At 33.8% G+C, this 12241-nt stretch overlaps 1 pseudogene across 1 annotated transcript; it reads right to left on the reverse strand.

The window, feature by feature from the left end:
- Positions 1–3379: 3379 nt before the first annotated feature.
- On the reverse strand, positions 3380–6938 carry LOC145620675 (putative E3 ubiquitin-protein ligase ARI1; annotated as a pseudogene). Its single transcript, XR_014108280.1, has 6 exons — positions 6691–6938; positions 6136–6168; positions 5769–6051; positions 4441–4918; positions 3717–4238; positions 3380–3604 (listed from the first exon to the last, which is right to left on the reverse strand). The product of XR_014108280.1 is annotated as a putative E3 ubiquitin-protein ligase ARI1 (transcript).
- Between the last annotated feature and the right edge of the window lie 5303 nt (positions 6939–12241).

Raw genomic sequence — 12241 nt, forward strand, 5'->3', positions numbered from 1 at the left:
GTACCCTCAATCAATGCCTTTATTTTTTTGGGAAAGGAGAAAAGCATGATCTGAAGTTGTACAATTATTAACTAAAGCTAGAATAACTAAATCACCCTTCACTCAATATGTTACTATTATTGCTACAATACACTTATTATGCATATAAGTAAGCACACGATACTATGACAGTCTTTGCATCCTTTATTAGTTGCCTAACTGTTAAACAATTAATCCGACTATGTAAATAGACTCGTGAACAAAAGATCAACATCATGAAACTATGAAAGCGTAGTTGTATTCAACTAACTACACTCACGAAGAAGGCTTACATAAGAAACCAACATAAAAACTGCAACCCAAGTAAAATCCAACAGATTTTGACAGTAAACCACAGAAGTGTAAGACTGTAAGTTGAAGATAAATACAAGTTCCACATTTATTGTAAACAGAACAAATTACTGAGATATGGAGTGAGACTACTCACACGAATGTCAATCAAATGTCCTTTGGAAAAGCTTAAAAACACCAAATATTAAGAAAAAAAGGGGGGAAATTTTTCATTATTATTCTTGATGTAATTTTACACAGTTTTTTGTGTACAAAATTGAATTAAAAAGGTGGGTATAATTTATTGACTAGTCCCTTGTCAAATGTAAAGCAAAACCACTTAATTGTCTGTAGTAGTAACTTTAATTTTTACGTGGTGGTCTAATTTTTTGCATGAAAAGAAGGGGTGGTGGCTTTTTGGTTGTATAGCTACAAAGTTTATTTCAAATGGTTAATTTGATTTAAGCATAAAGGTTGCAAGTCTTGTAGTGTACTATTATGCACTTTGGTTATTGCATAACAAGTTTTCCAAAATTTAAGATCTTTATAGTGTTTACATGGTCATGAAAGTCGCTCTTCTATTTGTTCATCTATGTTGTTCAAACACTAGTATGAGCGCGGATATAAGTAAATTAAATTTGCAAGCATCATATAATTGGACAAGAATACAGAGACATTATCACTCAAGCCAATTGTTTCCGTCAAAAAACCAACTTTACCGAAAGTCTAAATTGATGATTAGAGTCCCTAAACTAGTTTTTTACAATTGGAATCATGGGATTGATTTGTATATTCTACCATGTTTCATTTAAATCTATAATGACTAGTATATATGACAATGAAACATTAATAGATTAGTTCATTATTATCTCTATATGGCTAAAAATGATGGTCTAGATTATATAATATAGGCTCCTTTTATCATTCAAGTCAATCATGCATCCAAACACATTAAAGAATCTCTTAGGTGACCCCTTAACTTTTGATAAATAAAAAAGCCAGCTTTGCATGCAGAAAAAGAAACTTATTAAATGCATGTAAGATGAAGTAAAGATTGATGTCTTTGCTTAATGCCCCAAGTGATGCAACCAAAAGGATGGATATTGATAAAAAGGCAATATACCTTAAAAGGGCTGAAAGTGTAAAATAACCAAAATTTCCATTAAACAAAAAGTGTAAGATAATTAAATTGATGATGTGAAATTACTGGTTTTGGTGGGCTTTCAATGTCTAATTGCTCATCTCTTTTTGTCTTTGGTCAAAGGCCCAAAAAAGTTTGTCTTTTACAGCATGCATGCATTATAAGCATTAAGCAATATGCTTGATTCATCAAATTACATGCTTTCTCCATTTAGAAATAATTGGACCATTTTGATTCTCATCATGCTTGTCAAAGCATGAATATTATCATTAATTTTTTCATTTATCTAATATGTAAATAATTGCACCATTTTTAGTTTCATGTTTGTCAACTTATAAATTTGACCATTTATATATTTTACTAGTTAAGACTTTAAGAGTAAGAAAATGATATTTTAAAATTGACATTGAGATCAACCCTAAGTAAAAATATAAGTCAAAGTTGATGTATAATTAGTGCACAAAATTGGACAAAAAAAAAAAAGTTGCAAAAGTCAAATGAACCGAGTTTCATAGGCAAAAAAGTACAGTATAGTTTTAAATTTATGTCACGTTAATATTTAGTGCTTTTCATCCCACTAAAATTAAATGAGCATTATGCAATCCAGTTAGAAATACATTATTCTCTAATAAAAATATCTTATACTTCTACTATTGTGTACTGTTCATTTCTTGTTTATTTACAAGAAATACCATAGTAATTGACAAAATTGAACTGACAGGTTTGACAAAAATCACCCACAGTAAAGTTACATATCTTGTTCCATAAAGCTTTTGTTTAAATCACTTGAGAAAATTTAAATGGGAAATGAGGGAGTAATTCCATATATGCATAATTTTAGATTCATTTGCAAAGTAGCCTAACAGTTGGGGCCCTTGGGGGTCATAGGGTAAAGTAAATATACACTATTTACAATTACTTACCTAGTTACCTATCTTGTAAATGAACTAATAACTAGAGTTATCCAATTTGCGAAGAAAGATAATTTTGATATGTCGAGAAAAACTAAAGTTATTTATTTATACTTTGTAGTTAAGAAACAATTGAAATACACAGAATTACTCTGCTATGTTACAATTTTGGATTGCTATCATTAAAAAGCAACCCCTATATTTATAAGATTAGACTCAGATCATCTAAATTAATTGATCTGAGATTTATGTTAGACCAGGGAGGAAGTATGTGTTCATACTACTCCCAACATTGTGTAGTGCAAGGAGACTGACAAGCTATATCATAAAATCCAAATAAGCTAGGTCATCTTGACATTGACATGGATTAGTAGGACCCAATTTTAAAGACAATTGAATAATTATGTGATAATTGAAGTGAAGAAAATTGAGTATATATAGTAATTAAAGAGCTAGACTTTGGGTGACCATACTTATGAATGTTATGATTCATGGATCCTCACTTCAAGACTTCCCACACAGGCCCCATATATCGATCGGCCCGATACAATTATGGGCTTTTGCCAATGTCACATAAAGCCCATATAAGCTTACCTGTGATGCTATACTATTGCTAATTTGAAATTTCTCTACTGCATATCTTAAGTTCAGGCTTGATCATTCTTTATAAAAGTGCAGAGGATGCTGATGCAGACCTTGTGCAGACTCAAGTGTAGACCTAGACATAATGTGTACATACAGATCTTCGGGGCGATTTGAGAACAGATTATGTTTCTGGTCATCGATGAATGTGTGTGCTAGGAGCTGCACTTATAAGCACAGCTTAGTCTTGACTTCCTCCCCTATTACCTCTAGCTGCTTCTATATTTGTGTTATGTTTTTAAGCTTCTCACCAATGTTTAATACGTCTATGTTATTGTTAATTTAAGTTAGATGTTATAACCTATATAATAAAACAGTTTTTTTCTTTAAGAAAAAGATCAAACCTATTCACGAGCTTCTTGAGCCAAATTTTGTCGTGTTCAGCTCAAGAACTAGGAGCGTTCATGAGCTTCTTGAGCCGAGCTTTGTTGTCTTCAGCTCACGAACTAGCTAAACTAATTAACACTTCTAATTATGGATATCAGATACAGCATGAACAGAAAAATCAGATGCTCGAACAAGTCCCTTTGATTCATAAGGAGCAATTATGTGAGTATTCTGTTGAAGGGAACCCAACAAATCATTCCCAATGCAATCATACCTGCAAATTAATGAAGTTGGAACAGGAGGTATCAGCTTCAACAAACTTCATACAAAGTAGTCTTTTGTTTATTTTTCAGCAATTAGATTCGAAGTGCTTTGTATATACTTACAATTTTTTGCAGAGGTCATCAATGGTATAAGTCAATGCAATGACCTGCATCCTTATTTCTATCGCGATGTCTATGGTATGACTGTAAATAAGCTTCTCCATCAACTCAGAGAGCTGCTCAACTCGAGCTTCTAATTACTGTTGCTGATCTTCAAAAAGATTCTGTTTAATTTTTCTTTCTGTTTCAGTCATCTCACCCTTGAAGAGCTCATTCCCAAACATATAGAAAGCAAATACATATGAGTAAGAGAGAATACGTCTAGACCTAAATAGTCTATCGGCTCCATTTTTCACCCAGCTAAAATCTTGAGTGTGTGTATTATTTTCTTGAGAATTTGGCACCATATGTTTTATTCTCTGCTCTAATTTTGCTTCCAGCTTTATGGAATCCTTATGGCCCTTGTAATGCCTATAATAGTGTGTGTACCGATGAAGGTGAATCTTGCCATCCTGCACCTCTGCTCTGGCTTTGTAACGTGCACAACTATGATCAGAGTAGTGAAATTTTTTACCGCATGTCCAGCTGTTCAGAAGAATCAAGCAGTGGATCAAATCTCAACTTAAGGCAATGTATAAGATAAAGAAAAATAAAAACATAAGCCAAAGTCAAGCAAGCAAGGAGTGGAGGAAGATAAGAAAAAAGGGAACTACAACGGAAAAGGTCACATTAATGGAAAAAGAATTGCAGTAGCCAAGAATACAAGTGATACAAATGCAAGTCTCACCAGAAAAAGCTCCCACAGATGCATCTAACAACGTTACAGCCTCCATTCTTCTCCACAGCCTTACCACACGATGGGCAGCATTTTGTATGGACAGTAATCCACACACACGTGTCTGACTCATTACATTTCTTGCTCCACATCTCCCACATCAAGCACGAACAAGGAGAATGAGCTTTAGATAAGCACTTAAAACAGAACTGTAAACCACATATGCATTCCACTTCACAGAAGGCATCATCCATAATACGTATAGCATTACCACAATTAGGGATGCTAGGGCACCACTTAACCATTTTATTATCCTCAATATATGATTCAAGAAGAAAATGATCAAACTTCTCTACCAGTTCAGGTTTACTCTTTCTTACTAGATTCCTTATAATGCCTTCATCACATATAGCATTGCATTGGTGAGCCATGCACCTAATCCGCTTACTATCACCATCATTTATCTTGACAATAAAATGCTCAGTCCAGCCTGAATCAAAAAATGAACGCAGATTAAAATGCATCACTTTAGAATTTTACAGTAAGATTAGGGTCAGAGGAGAAGCATCAAATACAGGGGAATCAGACAACAAATCAGTAGGAAATGCGTAAAAACCTAAGCATACCTATCAACCTATAATAATGGAACCGGGGGGGGGGGGCGGGGGTGGCACCATGACAAAAACCTTAAGCATTAATAATTCTCTAATTTCCAAAGTTCAATCTCTTTTCTATCTATCTTGAGTAAATTAAAACATCCATAAAATAGTTTTTTTCAACAGGAATGTTTGGCTCTGAAAGCAGAGAAAAGGCAAATAGTTGTTTAGTACATTTAGCTCTTCAAACACATATCTAGCATCATGGTTCAATCATACATAAGACGGAACTGATGTTTTCGAGTGATAAAATAACCTTTCTACACACAGAGCGAGCATAAGAGTATGATGGTCAAAGTTTACCAAAAATAATGCAGCCTCAAGTATTTCGAAAGAAGTTCTAAGCCCAATAAAAACAGACTAATCACACTAAAAACATCCAAGCCAAGTAGAGTCATTGCTCACCAGACGCGACTAATAGTTACAGATGACCAGGCTATACTACACTAAAAAAAGGTCATGGCATCTAAATGTGACTCAACAAACTTAAGTTGCTATCTGTATTTTCTTCTACTAAACCTGAATCAAAACACATTTCAATTAATAATCCATTCCTTTTCTAAGAAGCGTAACTAATGACTTAAAACTCATCACATACAAAGTACAAACATTAATCCTTCAAATACATATGATGCAGGACATATGATGCAGGAGGTGCATTACGATCTACAATAAATTACTCACAGTTATTGCAGAAAGTATGCCCACAATCCATCCGTGTTGTCTCATTACAAGGAACATCTTCAATGCAAACATTACAGTTGAGAGTTGAAAAAGGTAATAAGCCGCGAGCATCATGTTCAGATTCGACCACAGTAGCTCCAGCTTCAGCAAATAAGTAAGCTTTACCCTTCTCAACAAACACAGTAAATAACCTATCGACGTTCCACTGATAACGAATCAACAAAGTCCGAGCATGGTGTTCTTTAACCAATAACAGGTCCATCACCCTCCGCAAATCCTCCCTCTTAATAAACAGATAAACATATCTGCAATTAGTAAGTAGCATTTATAACTAACAGAACAAAAACAAAAACAAAAAAGTAATCACCTGTGCTAATAATGGTGACTCCCTTGTAATTACCTGTCCATAACCAAAAAAGGAAAGAAAAAAGTTAAAGAAAAGAAATTCTACATTCCAAATTTGACAAAAATCACATTTATTTCCAATCAAAATAACTACTCCCCTGTTTCAACCCTAAAACTAAGATTTTAACCCTAAAAAAGCGAAATGATCAACTGAATTCCACACAAAAAAAGCATTAGATATTCAGAAATTATGCATTTAACAATGATTAACAAGTAACATAAAAAACCCTAGTTAAACCTTTCCAAGAAAACCATAAATTAAATAACACAAATACATTAAAAATGTTAAATTGAGGAATTTGATGATCAATTTGTCCATCAAAAACCCTAATTAAACCCTTCAAAACCAGAAATTAAAAAACACAGACAAACACATTAAAGATGTTAAAAATCTCCAATTTGTCCCCAATTTGGAAACTTACAAGAAATTAAACACACCCAGAAACCCAATATACTAAAATCTCCAATTTTGATCAAATTGCATAAAAGATGATAACTTTTCTCTCTCCTAAAGTACCTGGCAAGAGGGTGTGCTAGAAGAAGACAAAGTAGCGACGGAAACATCTTGAATTCCGTCGACAGAACAATCATCATCGTCATCTTCATAAAAAAGACTGGAATCGTAACTTTCTTTTTCATCATTGTCAAAGTTCAGAGCTTTCATGATGTTTGGCGTAATTAGGTTAGTTTTCTTGGATTTTCAGAGAAATGTTGGGTTGAATTCACCTGAATTACGCCGCCGGTACATAAGAGAAGTGCAACAAGATGATAGCGCGAAATTTTGCGATTAACTAGATTCAATTATATCATCAAGACTTAACCCAACTGAACTTGACTTTAATGTACGTAAGTATAAACAGCTAAAAATTGAGTGTGTTTAGCATTAGTTTTTGAGTTAATTGAGTAACATTAAGATAGTTTTTAGAGATTGAGGTAGTTATCATTATTTCATTTAAAAAAAAAAAATGATAATAATTCGGCAATATAGTGGTTGGGTAACTTACTAACTTTTACTAATTGAAGTAGCTTCTATTAAAAGTTACGGAATAATATAAGCAGATGGTGTTTGTACAAAAATAAGTTACGGAATAAAATTATTATACTCCGCCGTAGTTCATATATTGATAATTTAATCTATATTTTAGAGGAAAAAAATATAAATGTAACAAAATTTTAAATGTAACATTTCGTCCGTTAACATTCACAACTGTATTAATGAGTCTCTTAAATGTTACTTTTATACTCGTGCGAGTCATAAAAATCAATTAATAACTACTACCTCCGTTACATATTATTTGCAACGATTAGACATTTTTCCTCTCTACTTTATGTCAAATCGTTGCAAATAATAAGTAACGGAGGTAATATATTCTATAATTTTATATAACTTAAAAAGTGTAACTAGGTACGACACATGGTGAACTCACTGCAAAATTCGCCAAAACATAAGCTCTTTTACTAGGAAATTTTAAAAAAAACAATAATTAAACTAATTTGATATTAATGGGTGTGTTCTCTTCACCTTTTTGGACACGAACCTATTTGAATTTAACTGAACCTTATTAAACTTCTTAGACCTAATTGAACATATTAGACCTTATTTAACTTACTATAACTTATTGGATCTTATTGAAGCTTATTAAACCTTATTATTAAACTTGATTATAACTTATTGATATGGTGCGAACCAAACAGTTTTAACCCTATTTAATAATAAGGTTTAATAAGATCTAATAAGTTTTAATAAGGTCCAATAAGTTAGAATAAGTTCAATCAGGACTAATCATTTCCAATAAATTTAGCATGGTCTAATAATAAGGTTTTAATAAAGATCTATTATGTAACTTACTGAAACTTAATACGAAGTAGATCTTATTGAATTTATAAAACCTTATGTAGCTTATTAGACCTTTTTTTTTAAAAAAAAAAATTTTAAATCTCACCTTTCAATTAATTTTTTTTTTTTTTTTTTGGTGTTTAGAGAGCCACAAGGGCGGGGGTGAGAATTGATCCCAGGATCTCCTGGAACCGGGAGGGAAGCTTTAACCACTTGAGCTATCCCTCACTCTCACCTTTCAATTATAACATTGGCTCTAAAACTTTAAATGACTGCTTAATGCATTTTAAGATGTATGTGTCATATAGATGATGCAACAGGAACACTTGGACCAGAGAGTCCTTGTGTCATTATATTACTATTGCTGAGTCCATTGGAGTATTCTCTTGTTTTAGTTATCAAAAAGCTACTTGGAATGTATATTACCCAACAAGGTTGGGGTTATTTCACCACTAGGGTAAAATTGGAGGGTATTGTAAAATAGTGGCTTGTTCTTCTCAGAGTAATTATGGTTGAGAATAGTAGCCCGATTCTTGGCTGGTTGAGGAGCTAGTTCAGCCTGTTTTCTTTCATGGACTCATACTTTTGCGTTGCTTAAACTGTAGCAAATGGAGGATTGGAGGTTGCAGCCAAGTGTGGGGTATTTTTGGAATTCCTTTTTATTGATTTTTTAGTTGTTTTCTTGATTGTTATAATTGGAGTTGGATTTTGGTGTTATTTATTGAGCAAACCCCAGTTACTCATCCTGAGTCACGAAATTTGTTATTCAAGTGGCATATATTGTAATATTACACAAATTTTTTTTATTATCAATTTTTTTGTCTTTTTAAAAAAAACCTTCTGTGGACATTTTTACCCCCAACTTAAAAGCACGAAATTATATCCGTGCCCCTTGAGTTACATTTGTTGTTACTCAAGATGAGTAACTTGTATTTCCTCTTATTTTTTAGAAAAATAAATTATTTTGGCTTTGCTTTTGAAATTTAGGGGAGATTTGGCTTGTTTTTGTGCCTTGAATTGATACGTGCAATACAAGTAAACAGCTCATTAACTTCTTGTCCTGTGCTTTTGGGGAATTCTTGTGGGTTAGGAGCTTTAGCTGGTAATTGCAGATGATGTTATCAGAGCTTTATTGGGCTGCCATTGCACGAACCATGGTATGTTGGCCTAAATTGGATTTATCCAACAAACTTGATAGGATTATATTGGTCTTTTGAAGTCTTGATCATATGTTTAATTTGCAGTTTAATTCTCCAAGAAAGTCAAATGCCCAAATATTCCTAATTTATTCTGCAATTTATGAGTTTTCTTGGTAATAATTTGTATAAACTTGATATGAAATAAGTGTGCAGAGTACTTGGGGTATGCTGTTGTGAATGTTGCCACACAATAAGGAAAGGGATGTAGTTTTCCCACCAAAATCTGCCTAATCACTTGAGCCAGAATGCTGGTACGGATGTCCACTTTGTTTTGAACTTTTATAATGTTCTTAATGTTGTTATAATCGAATCTCCGTTTTCTCTCTCTCAGTTGGATTACATTAGATGTTTTGGTTGTGTTAAAATATGCAGTTTGGGTGTTGCTTTTCATACAAGAACTGTCTGGTTTGTTGATATGTTTAAAGTCTTTTAGAAGCTTTTATATTGGGTATATCTGTATCTTTTTGAATGCAAGTTTCCGGAGGTGAAGTTCGACGTCAGAGTTTTTATACTCAAGTCTTTTGATGTTTTGTATGCACTGGATGAAAGATTTTGACTTTTCATTTATCAAAGCTGTTAGATTAGACATTGACCTTGACTATGGAGAATAGACAAATTGAAGATCTCTAGATGAAAGGTCTCTTAATGACTTCCTTATGTTGACTTGGGTGTCAACTAGAAATGCTAGTAATATTAGCCGTTTAGCCGATCATCTGGACACAATATTGTTTACTTTGGCCACCGATCTAGTATCCACACCCCGAGCTCTGGTTTTAGTAGTCACAGGTCACGTTCTAGCTTCAAGCCTAACTTAATTGTTGGTAGAGCCTGGGATGCATTGAGGCATTTTTTTGGTTTACTTTCGTGCCAACTTTTGGGTCTATCACAGCCTTTGGTGTTAGTTCAGAGGGAAAATGCAATTATGATCAAGTAAATACCTTATTTAACCTCTTTTAACTGCCTTGTATCTTCATCTTAGAAGATATTGAACCATATTCTGGTAGCTGAACGATGGAAATCTCATAATTGTTCCTTTGAATTGAACCTTGGAATCTGTGTTTATTACGTAGAGCTTTGATGATTTCATGCTTAAAGAAAGTGTGCTTCAACCTGTGTACTGTGATACTCTGATGCAGTTTCTTTCCTGTAACAACCTTTCCTATATCTAGGTGGATTGAATTTTCTGTGAGGTTTAAGGTCTAATAGAATTCTTTCTAAATGCATTTGCTTTTTTGATGGATTGGGAACCAGAAAAATGTTACTGTAAAAAAAATTCTTCTAAAACTCTGCCTGCAATCATGGCCTCGTGGGAGAAAAGATGGACTGGTTTCAACTAGGGAAGGGGTGATCTGCTAAGCATCTAATGTTACTAGCATTTTAAGATTTCTCATGAGAAAAAAAACCATGGAGTGAGTAATTTACTTCCATGGCTACGCTCGTTAACCTCCTTGACTCCTGTCCTTCTTGCTCCTCTTTCTCACAGACACAGTCAAAATAAAATTGTGACAGCTCTTACTGAAAGAAGTAGGCCTTTCTGTTCCTGCAGAACTTGATGCTGTTTTCAAGCGCAACAAAATCAATAGGCAGCCAGAACTTTTCATAATTACCACTTCTCTATTTTCATGCGACTCTAGAGATGGTTACTTATTTCCTTTTGTGATTTTAAAATTTTCAATTCAACTATCTAGGCTGCTATACAGACTCGGTGCACCCATAATTATAGTTTCTTAGTGTGTATTAGCCGTAATTATCCTACCTTTGCTTTGTAATACCTACCTTAGGGTGAACTCATTCGTGGATGAACCTTTTGTAGTTGAATGGGATTATAAAGTATTAATCTATCCATATTTTAGCTGACTTTGACTCTGCTAGTTGCTAAGGGTGAAGTTGTGAACTCAGTTGTCAAATGCATCTTTGTTAGTTTACATTAACTGTTTCTGTGGTGTTTTTCTCTTGAACATGCATCTGCTGTTCTATGCTCTACCTGCATTTATCAGATGAGACAGACGTGGCTACGATAGTTGGCTTGAGCCATACTGTGTTGCCCCTCTGTATTGTGGGTGCCAATGCATCTTTATTTGTTTCTGATTCTTTCTTGCTTCTTCTAATATGTTGCCTGCTTGTGCTTTGAACATATCAGCTAGGAGTTGCCACAACTTGCGTTTGAATGTGGTGTATGGTTCCTGGGCTTGTTTACCTTTGTACTAGATCCAGTCGACTTTTCAGGTTCTATCGGTTTCAGGGCTTGTTTAACAGCTAGGGGTTGCTACATGTTTTATCAGATCCTGTTTTACCAGTGTGCAGCAGTCTCTAAAGAACTTGTACTAGAATTCTAATATCAAATGACACCAAGTATATGTTACCATTGGCTTTAAGTTTGTTCCGGAATTCATAATCACTGATTATGCTAGATTAAAATACACATGGCATTCTATTTAGGTTTGATGTGAAAAATTATGTGTAACATATGTACTAATTCTGATACAAATAGATTAAATACACTTATATTATGTCACTTATTCTTGCCATTTTACGGGCCAGTCTTTGTTATTATGTAATCGAACCCCCTCTTGAAATTTGTGCTGATTTGTCTGCATGATATTGTTGCATACTGGTATGTACTTGCTAATAAGCTTGTTGCTTGGTCTACGTATTTTTAATGGATGAATAAATTGTAAAATGGGAAAAGCAAAGGCAATGGTAGCATTGCTGGCTCCTTATGCCTTTTGTATCACCTTATACTATCTGTTTATTATTGCTTATTTTGAGAGAGCTTTTATCTTATAGTTGTTTATTTGCACGTTATATTAGGTTCCTGATGAAGCTGTATCCAAGTGTACTGGATGTGGAGGAGATTTTATTGCCTTCAACCGTAGGGTATGTTATTTACCAAGTTTGAAGGATTGTGGTTTCTTGTGTTACTTGGCATGCCTTTTGTTGAAAATAAAATGGTGGATTTTGACTCACCCATGTTTTTCTTGTCTAGCATCACTGTCGAAATTGTGGAGATGTATTCTGTGACAAATGTACTC

The sequence above is a fragment of the Chenopodium album genome, chromosome 27 (genome assembly GCF_948465745.1).
Source record: "Chenopodium album chromosome 27, dcCheAlbu1.1, whole genome shotgun sequence".
NCBI classification, from domain to species: Eukaryota; Viridiplantae; Streptophyta; class Magnoliopsida; order Caryophyllales; family Amaranthaceae; genus Chenopodium; species Chenopodium album.